The 12,470-nt window shown below is 44.6% G+C and overlaps 1 long non-coding RNA gene across 1 annotated transcript; it reads left to right on the forward strand.

Moving 5' to 3' along the window:
• The first annotated feature begins 8,661 nt into the window (after window positions 1-8,661).
• Window positions 8,662-9,343, forward strand: LOC121872185. The gene is made up of 2 exons (XR_006090053.1): window positions 8,662-8,798; window positions 9,037-9,343. It is a non-coding gene; the product is annotated as an uncharacterized LOC121872185 (long non-coding RNA).
• The last annotated feature ends 3,127 nt before the right edge of the window (window positions 9,344-12,470 follow it).

Consider the following 12,470-nt stretch of genomic DNA (forward strand, 5'->3'; position numbering starts at 1 on the left):
TCGGCAGGGTTGTCAAAATCCTTCGTCCGTTGTGTCATATTATCAAGCATAAAATTGGATGATTATTGTGTGTGTGCGTGAGCGTGTGTGTGTAATAATAATAATAATAATAAAAATAATAATAATAATAATAATTAACGGTTTATTGAAAAGTCCTGCAGCCCGAAGGCTGAAAATATGCATTGGACATTAATGACTTATTACATACATTGGTGGTTTAACAAAAGCCTTCATTAGAGAAAGGTGAAGGAACATACAGTGAACATACAGATTAATGTTTACAGCGGAGGTCACATAGATCATAGAACATAAGAACATAAGAAAATAAGGAGTCTACAATAGGCCGGTTGGCCTGTGCATGGCAGCTCCTGTCGAGAGTTACTACCACTCTCTATCATCCATGAATCTATCTAGCCTCCTTTTGAAACTTTCCAGCGTTCCAGCACTTACTACATAGTTGCTAAGCTTGTTCCACTCGTCCACCACCCTATTTGTGAACCAGTTACTTCCTATCTCCCTCCTAAACCTAAACTTATCCAACTTAAATCCGTTGCTACGAGTCCTATCCTGCTCGGATATTATAAGAACTTTATCTATATCGCCTTTATTGATTCCTTTCACCCACTTAAATACTTCTATCATATCTCCCCGCACTCTTCGTCTTTCTAGAGAATGCAAGTTTAGTTTCTTTAACCTATCTTGATATGGAAGGTTTCTAAGTCCCGGAATCATTTTCGTCATTCTTCGCTGCACCGACTCCAGGGAATTGATATCCATTCTATAATAAGGGCACCAGAACTGAACCGCATAATCGAGGTGCGGCCTGACTAGCGCAAGATATAGTTGTAATAAGACCTCTGCACTCTTATTACTTTCACATAAAACTTAATACTCTGTTTGCCTTATTTCGAACATTAACGCACTGTTTTCTAGGCTGTAGGTCCGGGCTTACAAGTACCCATAAGTCTCTTTCACAAGTCGACTTCTCTAGGTTGATGTTGCTAAGGCTGTATACATTGACAGTATTTGTTCTTCCAATATTCAGAACGCTGCACTTGCTGGTGTTGAATTTCATTTGCCATTTTTCTGACCACTCCTGCAGTTTATTTGAATCCTCCTGTAGTGCATTTGCATCCTGCCCTGAATTAATCTGCCGCCTTATTTTGGTGTCATCCGCAAACTTGCTTATGTCACTGCTGATCCCAGTATCTAGATCGTTTATGTAGATTATGAACAAAAGTGGGCCCAGTACTGACCCCTGGGGAACCCAACTGGTTACACAACCCCACTCAGATTTAACACCATCTACGCTGACCCTCTGTGTTATATGGGTGAGCCATGATTTTATCCAATTCAAAATTTTCCCCTCGATACCATGAGCCTTAACTTTTCTCAGAAGCCTCTGATGCGGTACTCTGTCAAACGTTTTGCTAGTCTAAGTAAATAACATGGTCATTTTCGTCATTATCTACTACCTCGAAGACTTTCCTAAAAAACGTCAGCAGATTTGTTAGACAAGTCTCACGGGCAGTTATCACTCGGTACCTGGGACAAGAACACAAGAATGGAGGAAATTGCAGCAGGCCTATTGGCCCATACCGGGCAGTCCCATTTACACCCAACCCCTATCGCTCATATATCCATCCAACCTTTGTTTGAAGCCATCCAGCGTATTCGAGTTAATGGTGATATTTGGTAACTTGTTCCACTACTCTGTTTCCAAACCAATGTCTACCTATTTCGCGCCTAAACCTAAATTTGTCTAATTTAAAACCATTGTTACGAGTTCGCTCCTGGTTGGATAGTTTGAGTACCTTTGTAATGTCCCCTTTGTTCAGCCCTGACTTCCATTTATACACCTCTATCATATCGCCCCTCACCCTACGTCTCTCGAGGGAGTGCAAATTAAGATGCTTTAACCTGTCTCTGTACTCAAGGTTCCTAATGCCCGGGATTAGTCTTGTCATTCTCCTATGAATTCTTTCCAAGGATTCTATATCCATTCTGTAATACGGTGACCAGAAGTGAACTGCGTAATTCAAGTGAGGTCTCACAAGCGCAAGATATAGTTTTAGGATGACCTAGCTAGTCTTGAAACTAACACTCCTTTGTATGAGCCCAAGTACTTTATTAGCCTTGTTTCGAGCAAATACACATTGTTTACTTTACCTCACTGTGTGAAGGTTAGCTTGGGTACGACTCGACTGTTACTGTTGAGTTGTTTTTCACTGACTTAAGCACTGTTCACCACTATTCAACACTGGTTCCATTCCTTTCCCAAATGAAATAGTAACTTCTGGCGAGAACTTGTTGATATTCCGGTGGGGAGGAGGGTTCAGGAGAGGGAGAAGGTATGGGCCAACATAACAGTTGACCTGGCTGCTGCCAGAGCAGAACCAGGTACGTCTTGATCCTTCGATGGCCAAAGATGAAGTGTGTGTGTGTGTGTGTGTGTGTGTGTGTGTGTGTGTTATAAGGTTTGGAAAAGATTTGTGATTTTTTTTAGTAGATAATGATATTTTTTTCTAGTCTGTCTTACTGCCATTGATCTATACTACGATACTAATTAACTATATAACAAGACACAGCCGCTATACAAACATTATTCAGAAACAATGTACGAATTCAGGTCACATTATCTTGTGTACGCATTCCAACAAATGTTTTACCGGAGTCGTATGAAAGTTACACACCGGCCAGCCATCTGTCACTTGGCGTCACTCGGACAAGAACATCCTGTAAAGTTTTAATCTAGTGAAGAAAAGTCTGATTATTCCTTCCAGGCTGTAAGAGTATTAACAAAAACTCACAGAATTAACTAACCATCGTATTGTTGGGACTGTCAGGAGGAGGAGGAGGAGGGAGGAGGGGGAGGGAGGGAGGGAGGGAGGGGGAGGGAGGAGGGGGAGGGGGGAGGAGAAAGTATGTCTCAACTCCGTGAAACATTTGTGACTCTTTCAGATGGGTCTTGATAATTTGATGAGGAACACGCGGAGAAAAACTCTCATCTTGGTGTTATTTTTGTTGATCTTGAGTTATAACTGTGGGGCTAAACAAAGATTCCGTCGAAAAAATAAAAATTAAAAATACGAATGAGAGTTTTTATGTCAGAAGAGGGTAAGGTCGCTACCATGATGAAAGAGGAACAGAAGTCGGTCAATATTACCTAAATACTCAACTCTTAAAGGAGGACAGGCTGAAGGAGGGAAGGAACACACGGGAGCGAAGTCCTTACGAGAAGAAACTGATGAACCAGGAACAAAAAAGAAGGAGTAGCAGCAGAAGGAAGTGGAAGGCGGAAGTGAGTTGATGAATACACAGTGAAATCATCAACGTCGAAGTGAGTTGATGAAGAGTGAAGGTCGTGTATTGGTAGAAGAAACAGTGTGGGTAACGAGACTGTACCCTGTAGGACGCCTCTGTTAATGGAATAAGAAGCTGAACCCTCTACCACTACCCATCAGCTGGAGCGAATAGAACTATAAACCGTGGATAAACGAAGAAAGAGAACCAGAAAAATTACTAGAAGGAGATAAAGAAAATAGCATCACATACCCACATACTGTTGAGTATCTGGGAGATGTTGAGGACCTCGACAAACATTCAGGTCTAAGATATAAAAAAAATTATTCTCACCGATATTCCATGATAAAAGAGGAAACTTGATGAAACTAAACTGTTGGAGTTTATTATAAGTCTTGAAGTAACACTCCAGTTATTTATGAGGTGGAGTATGTTAAGTTAAACACTCCCTCACAGTACACCTCAAGGAGTAGTTAAATCCAGGTAATGATCTCCCCTCAACACACACACACACACACACCTCCACCACCACGACCCACGCCGTGCCCGGGACCTCAGTTCGTCTCTACACAGACCTCCTCCACCCTCAGTGCTCCAGGGGGTCGTCTCTATACACCGCTGCGCCTCGTCGACCATAGTCTAATTCACCCTCTTAGTACACCAAAAAAAGAACGATAAGCTTTATCTCTGAAGGCAAGAGAGAGCGAGGCCACACGACCTCCTGTTGCGAGGGTCTCAGTACCTTTAGGGCGGAGGGACGGAAGGGCGGAGGGGCGGAAAGGCAGAAGGGCGGATGATAATATGTGCGACTTGTGGTGTATGGATAAATGGTATCTCTTATTTTTCCACCATTTTTTGTAAGAGCAAACTATAATACCCACGACGAGAGCTCCCTGTGTGTGTGTGTGTGTGTGTGTGTGTGTGTGTGTGTGTGTGTGTGTGTACGGAACAAAACATCTGAGGGAGAGATAGCATTGGTCGAGGAACAGTATGCCGGCTGATCTTTGTTGAGACTTGAACACCCATTGTAGATTATCTCTCTCTCTCTCTCAACCATTCATGTATACAGATAGAAATAGAGAGAAAAACGACAGAGATACATAGACAGAGAGAGACACAGAGAGACCCACACACAGGGACACACAGACAGACAGAAAAGAGATAGACTCACTCATTTGCATACGTGTTAATATTCTTCCCTGTCCATTCTTACCATTTAAGTCCCGCCACGAATAAGAATAATGAATATATAACTTTACCCCTTGTCTGTATGTCTCTCTCAATCAATTTCCTCTAATTTATTACACATTTCCTTCTGGGTTTTTTTTTTTTGTCCCTTATAAATAATATTCGTTGTGTATTTTATAACGTCCTCTTTGTCTCCGTGTACTAGTGGAGTGTACAGAGAATAATGAACGAAAATGAACACCTAGTTTAATAGAGTTTTTGTTCTTAAATTTATCGCCCCGTTTGGTAAATCATTCGTTGTATTTATTTACAATATACCGTCAAGAGACTAAATGTAACTATACCCAATACATGTGAACTTTAATACCGACAGTTGAGCGAATCACAAGAAAATAACCTCCAGGACTTGACATTCTGTTTAGGACTGACCATAAATGTTAATAGTGAATAATTGAGGAGGAATTTACAGGTGGATGGCTAACACATGTTCCTCCTCCTCCTCCAGCAGGCGAGGTGAAATATTCAAATGTACTTCACCAAAAAAGTTTCTCTTGCACAACTCTCTCTCTCTCTCTCTCTCTCTCTCTGCTGTGTGTGTGTGTGTACAGGCTAACAGTCATACAAACAACATAACATACAAGAATTAAACAAAATCCAAATATATGAAAATGAGACAAACAAGAAACACCAACATAAGACGTGAATAAGATGATAAGAATATGAAACACGGGAATAAAGAGGAGACGAGGAAGAAATGAAAGAAATGTAAAGCTTAGTAGACAGAGGATCAGTGTCTGTACAGGTGTTGGGGAGAGAGAGAGAGAGAGAGAGAGAGAGAGAGAGAGAGAGAGAGAGAGAGAGAGAGAGAGAGAGAGAGAGAGAGAGAGAGAGAGAGAGAGAGAGAGAGAGAGAGAGAGCCCATTGGTAGGACACTGGTGCTCTACTGTCAACAAGTACACCAGGATGATGTACTCATTTCTTACTGAGTGTACAAGTACCTGTGTACAAGATCCTAGTGTACAAGGAGTGAACTCAATCCTGCACAACACTCAGTAATCCACCTCCCTCCTACCCTCTCTCCTTTCCTCCTACCCTCCCTCCGTCTCTCTCTCCTTCCCACCATCTCTCCCATCCACCCACCATTTCTCCCTCCCACCCTCCCTAAAGCAATGATCAGATCTTGTAGAGCCAAAAGGTCACACAGCCAGGGAAGAAGGTCATTATTCTGGATGCCGACCTCAAGTAACAACAGCTCTCTCTGACCAAACATTTTCTGACATTTTATTTTTTTATTTATTTTTTATTACTATTTTTTTTAATATAACAAAAATCGTTGCCTCGTAAATACTTGAAATTGTTATTGTATTTAATTTATTTTATTTTTTTTTATTATTATTTACGAGGATGACTGTGCCCCTAGGAGAGAGAGAGAGAGAGAGAGAGAGAGAGAGAGAGAGAGAGAGAGAGAGAGAGAGAGAGAGAGAGAGCTGGGAGTGTTGTGTGGTTGAGTGAGGGAGAGAGACAGACAGACAGACCTGCCAAACCTACACCACTCACCAACACAACAGGACACAACACAACACAACACAACACAAATAAACTTCATAAAAATCTCTGAGAAATGACGTTTGTTTACATAATTTTCCCGGAGTAAAAAATAAAAATAAATAAAACGTCAAGAATTAATTATTAAGTCAACCTCAACTGCGAAAAATAATCGATTAAAAAAGTAACCAATTATGAAGACTTTTTTTTAACAAGTAACAAACCTCCATTTTAGACTTTTTTTTATTGGCTATTTTAGTTGTTTTCCGTCATAAATGCCAGACTAATTGGCGGCAGATAATAGTCGATGACGTTTTTCTTTTGTTTTCTTGTTTGTTTATAACGAAATAGTGGCAGGTGAGGGAAGAACGTCACACACACACACACACACACACACACACACACACACACACACACACACACACATACATACATACACACACACACACACACACACACCCCACACCACACACACACACACACACACACACACACACACACACACACACACACACACACACACACACACACACCCCAGCTCACACACACACACACACACACACACACACACACACACACACACACACACACACACACACACACACACACACACACACGGATCTTCAATATACTTTAGAATAGAACAGTGCCATATTATGACATCAGATTATGGTGCCATATTGTGATGAATGAAGAAGTGATGTGCTATTATATAAATATACTTATAATATGGCACTTTAGAGAGCTTTATACCTAGTAAAATAGGACCATAATATATATACAGTATCTACCCAATAATATAGGGCGTTAAAGTACAGTCAATATAACAGTGACATAAACAAAATAATATAATATACTCCCAAGTTATATCGGACCATAACAGACTATATAGGGCTCTACAGAGAGACATAATATAATATAGCCTCCCTCCCTCACTATATAAGTCCCACTAGGAAAGTCCAACGCCGGGAAACTTTCTTGAAAAATATGTCGCCTCAGAACGTTCATTTGGGCTTCTACCCCCCCTCCCCCGTGAGGTGCTGTTAGGGGTCCACCTATCCCCAGCCACCTACTCTCTGCCACCTATCCTCACACCTATTCTCTCACCCATTCTGCCACCTATTCTCTGCCACCTATTCTCTGCCACCTATCCTCTCCACCTACTCTCCCACCTGATCTCTGCCACCTATTCTCTGCCACCTATCCTCTGCCACCTACTCTCTACCTACTCTCTGCCACCTACTCTCACACCTATCCTCTGCCACCTATTCTCTGCCACCTATTCTCTGCCACCTATCCTCTGCCACCCTCTCTGCCACCCATCCTCTACCTCTGCCACCTATCCTCTGCCACCTACCTACTCTGCCACCTATTCTCTGCCACCCATTCTCTGCCACCCCCTATACTCTCTGCCACCTATTCTCTGCCACTACTCTCTGCCACCTTTCTCCTGCCACCTGTTCTCTACCCACCTGTTCTCTGCCACCTATCCTCTGCCACCTATCCTCTGCCACCTATTCTCCTGCCACCTATCCTCTGCCACCTATTCTCTCACAACCCCCTTACTCCATCCACCTCCCCTTCTTCCCTCCCCTCCTCCCCTACTCCTCTTCCCCCCCCTCCTCCTCCCCCACCCCTCCTCCCCACCCCCTACTCCTCTCCTCCTCCACCCCTACTCCTCTTCCCACCCCCTCCTCCTCCTTCCACCCCCACTCCTCTTCCACCCCCACTCCTCCTCCCACCCCCTCTCCTCCACCCCTATCCTCTTCCACCACCTCCTCCTCCTCCACCCCCTACTCCTCCACCCCCTACTCCCTCCCCTCCATACTCCTTCCATTCCTCCACCCCTACTCCCCCCCCTACTCCTCTTCCAGCCCCTCTCCTCCTCCTCTTCCACCCCCCCCTCCCTCCTCCACCTCCTCTGGGCCACCTATTTACTGCTCTTTGTGAAACAAAAAGTGAAGGAAGATTTTTATTGTTATCGTCGCTCATCGCTTACCTCCCGGCCCTTTGTTGCTCCCCACCTGGTGCTGGGGACAGGGAGGGGGAGGGGAGGGGTGAGGAGGAAGGGGCAGGGGGGAGGGAGGAAGGGAGGGGGGAGGGAGGGGAAGGGGAGGAGGAGGAGGAGCAGGTGAGTGAGGAGGAAGGAGGAGGGAGGAGGAGCAGGTGGGGAGGGAAGCAGGTGAGTGGAGCAGGTGAAGGGAAGAAGGGAAGGACAGGTGAGGGGAGGAAGGGAGGAGGATGGAAGTGGTGGTATAGGCAGGGATGGGAGGGATGTGTGGTGGTGGGAGAGGTGGAGAGGGTGTGGTTCAGGGATGTGATGGTGGAGGAGAGGCTGTGGTCGGGGATGTGATGGTGGTGGGGAGGTGTGGTCAGGGATGTGATGGTGGTAGGGTGGTCAGATGTGATGTGGTGGGAGAGGGTGTGGTCAGGGATGTGATGGTGGTGGGAGAGGGTGTGGTCAGGGATGTGTTGGTGATGTGTCGTGTGTTGGTGATGTTGTGGAGAGTGGAGGCAGCGACCTGGTACGTGTGGTGCGTCTCGTGATTTTTATTTTTTGTGTTTGAAGGAAAAATCTCTCTCTCTCTCTCTCTCTCTCTCTCTCTCTCTCTCTCTTCTCCCCCGTCAAGCCCCTCCCCACAGTGTCACAAGTTGCCGTCACCCAGTTCGTTGTCTCCCTTTAGGACCGAACTCGTGGCGGACGGGCGAGGCGGTGAACGAAGTCTATTCGGAGGTGGACGTTGTGTTCAGAGAGAAAGACTGTAAGTATCTCTGTGTGTGTCTTGGTCTTTCCTCTTATATTCGGTGTTCATGTGTTTCATTTCGGCTTTGTTTTGTGTTTACAGTTGTACGTGTTGACTCAAGTTGTGTTGTTGAAGATATAAGTAAGATGATTGTTGACATAATATTGAATTAATATATTATCGATGATTCTAAAAAAAAAAAAAAAACAGTCCGCTTAGTAATGTTTCTCTTCTTTCTGTCTATCTCTCCTTACAGACAGCAACTCAAAGGACTCCCCTGGAGGAAGAGATTCAGGGTCCTCCTTCGACCACTCCTTCAGCTACGACTCCGGTACGACCATCACCACAACCACCCCAAGCTCCGTTTTCTGTGCGGCCATTTTCTGTGTCAGAGTCTTGTGGGGGCAACTATGATAATCACGAAGGTCGTCCACACGTTCACTCCCACCTTCCACCACCCCGAGTATGGCTCACTCATGCCCCTCTTGTAGATGAAATTATAAGAAGAAAAAAAAATGAAAAGAAAAGAAAAAAACCTCATAAATTTACAATCATTTACTCGTCAACTTCACTAAGTTTGCTCAAATATTATTCCATTGTTTTTCTTCATCACCACGACAATCAGACCACTGTGAGGAAATAACCTAACGTTACCATACAATATTTATATGTTATGAGTCACTGAAAGAGAATAACCTCGATTCAACATAATAAAACCATCAAATTCTAGCATTCTTTTTCGATGGTTTAGTGTCATATAGTGCTTGATATGGCCGCTGGTTCGAGTAAACACCTTGAGACACTAGTTGGAGTAACACCTTGAATGGGTGTATAGTATTCAAGTGTGACGTTCTTCTACCCTTACTAATAATAATAATAATAATAATAATAATAATAATAAAACCTTCATTTCTCCTAAGTCTCCAAGTATTATCTGAAACACACAGCCATCACTAATAACTTACCATCTATTAACTAAACTTATAAATAAACATATATATATAAATAATAGCATTGTATAAGAGTCCTCCTTGTATATCTAAGACTTAAGCTTCTGTAATATAGCCGATTTTGACTTCTATAGACACTGTAATATAGTCATTTTTTGGACCAATGGTTATAATATAGGTGATCGTGTTATTGTGTTTTGATATGTTTAAGTCCATTGTGGTATATTAGTTATGATGATGATGTTTCTTGGCTGAGCTATATTGTTTTGGGGGTTATTGTGACGGTTTACCTGTAATTATCTCACCTGTCTCCTCTTCCCACACACCTGTCTCCTCCTCCTACAACCTGTCCCCTCCTTCTCTTACACACATGTCTCCTCTTCCCACACACCTGTCTCCTCCTTCTCCTCCTCCTCCTACAACCTGTCCCCTCCTTCTCTTACACATATGTCTCCTCTTCCCACACACCTGTCTCCTCCTCCTCCTCCTCCCCCACAACCTGTCCCTCCTTCTCTTACACACATGTCTCCTCTTCCCACACACCTGTCTCCTCCCCTCCACACACCTGTCTCCTCCTTCTCCTCCTACACACTTGTCCTCTCTCCTCCCTACACACACCTGTCTTTTCTCCATACACACCTGTCTCTTCTCCCCACACACCTGTCTCCTCCCCTACCTGTCTCCTCTTCCCACACACCTTTCTCCTCCTCCTACACACCTGTCTCCTCCTTCTCCTACACACCTGTCTCTTCCTCCTCCTCCAACACACCTGTCTTTTCCTCCTCCCTCCTACACACCTGTCTCCTCTCCATACACACCTGTCACCTCTCCCTACACACCTGCCTCCTCTTCCTACACACCTGCCTCCTCCTATACAAGTGGGTCCTCTTCTTCCTTCACAATTGCCTCCATGCTACCTCCTTCACACCTGCCTACCTCCTTACCCACACCTGCGCTACACCCTCCACACACCTACTACCCGCTACACCCTGCCACACCCTACCCACCCTACACCCCTGCCACCCTACCTACTACCCCACCACACCCTATCTACTACACCCCTCCCTACTACACTCCCGCCCACACCCTACCTACTACACCCCACACACACCCTACCCCGCTACACCTGCCCACACCCTACCTACACTCACACTTACACCCTACCTACTACACTCCACACACCTACACCCCACCACACCTACCTACTACACTCCACCACACACTACCCACGCTACACCCCGCCACCCTACCTACTCACCCCTGCCACACTCTGCCACTTCCCCCACCACACCTGCCTACCTCCACACCCTACTCGCTACACCCTGCCACACCCTACCCGCTACACCCTGCCACACCCTACCCGCTACACCCTACCTACTACACCCCGCCACACCCTACCCGCCACACCCTACCCGCTACACCCTGCCACACCCTACCTACTACACCCTGCCACACCCTACCTACTACACTCCGCCACACACTACCTACTACACCCCGCCACACCCTACCTACTACACCCCGCCACACCCTACACCCAGCTACAGGTGCCGTCACAATGTTGTCTTCATGTCTGTGCCAAAGATACACTATAAACTGTATATAGACACATGTTATAAAAGAACCTCGCCCGTGGCCTCACTTGTCTTGGCCACACTATAATGATGTACTTTAAGGAGTGGCCATAAAGGGAACCTCCCGGAGTGGCCAAATATTAATCGTCGAAAAGTGACCACAAATGAACTAGAAATGGACATATGTGGCTCGTCTATAAGTGGCCACAAATGAAATAAAAGTGAACATATGTGGCTAGTCTAAAAGTGGCCACAATTGAACTAGAAATGAACATATGTGGCTAGTCTAAAAGTGGCCACAAATTAACTAGAAATGAACACAATGGATCATCTATAAGTGGCCACAAATGAACTAAAAGTGAACATGTGTGGCTCGTCTAAAAGTGGCCACAAATTAACTAGAAATGAACACAATGGATCATCTATAAGTGGCCACACACATGAACAAAATGAACATAATGGATCGTTTAAAAGTGGCAACATATGAACAAAATGAAAATAGTGGATCGTCTAAAAGTGGCAACATATGAACAAAATGAACATAGTGGATCGTCTATAAGTGGCCATAAATCTACTAAAAATGAAGAGATGGATCAGAAAAGCTCACCTGACGGATCAACATCTTCTGATGAACACTTCCTGATCCTCCAATAACACCTTCTGATGAACACTTCCTGATCCTACAATAACACCTTCTGATGAACACTTCCTGATCCTACAATAACACCTCCTGATGAACACTTCCTGATCCTCCAATAACACCGCCTGATGAACACTTCCTGATCCTCCAATAACACCTTCTGATGAACACTTCCTGATCCTCCAATAACACCTCCTGATGAACACTTCCTGATCCTCCAATAACACCGCCTGATGAACACTTCCTGATCCTCCAATAACACCTCCTGATAAACACTTCCTGATCCTCCAATAACACCTCCTGATGAACACTTCCTGATCCTCCAATAACACCTTCTGATGAACACTTCCTGATCCTCCAATAACACCTGATGAACACTTCCTGATCCTCCAATAACACCTTCTGATGAACACTTCCTGATCCTACAATAACACCTCCTGATGAACACTTCCTGATCCTCCAATAACACCTTCTGATGAACATTTCCTGATCCTCCAATAACACCTTCTGAACACACCTGTAGGAGGGG

The sequence above is a fragment of the Homarus americanus genome, unplaced genomic scaffold (assembly GCF_018991925.1).
Source record: "Homarus americanus isolate GMGI-L3 unplaced genomic scaffold, GMGI_Hamer_2.0 scaffold9639, whole genome shotgun sequence".
NCBI lineage: Eukaryota > Metazoa > Arthropoda > Malacostraca > Decapoda > Nephropidae > Homarus > Homarus americanus.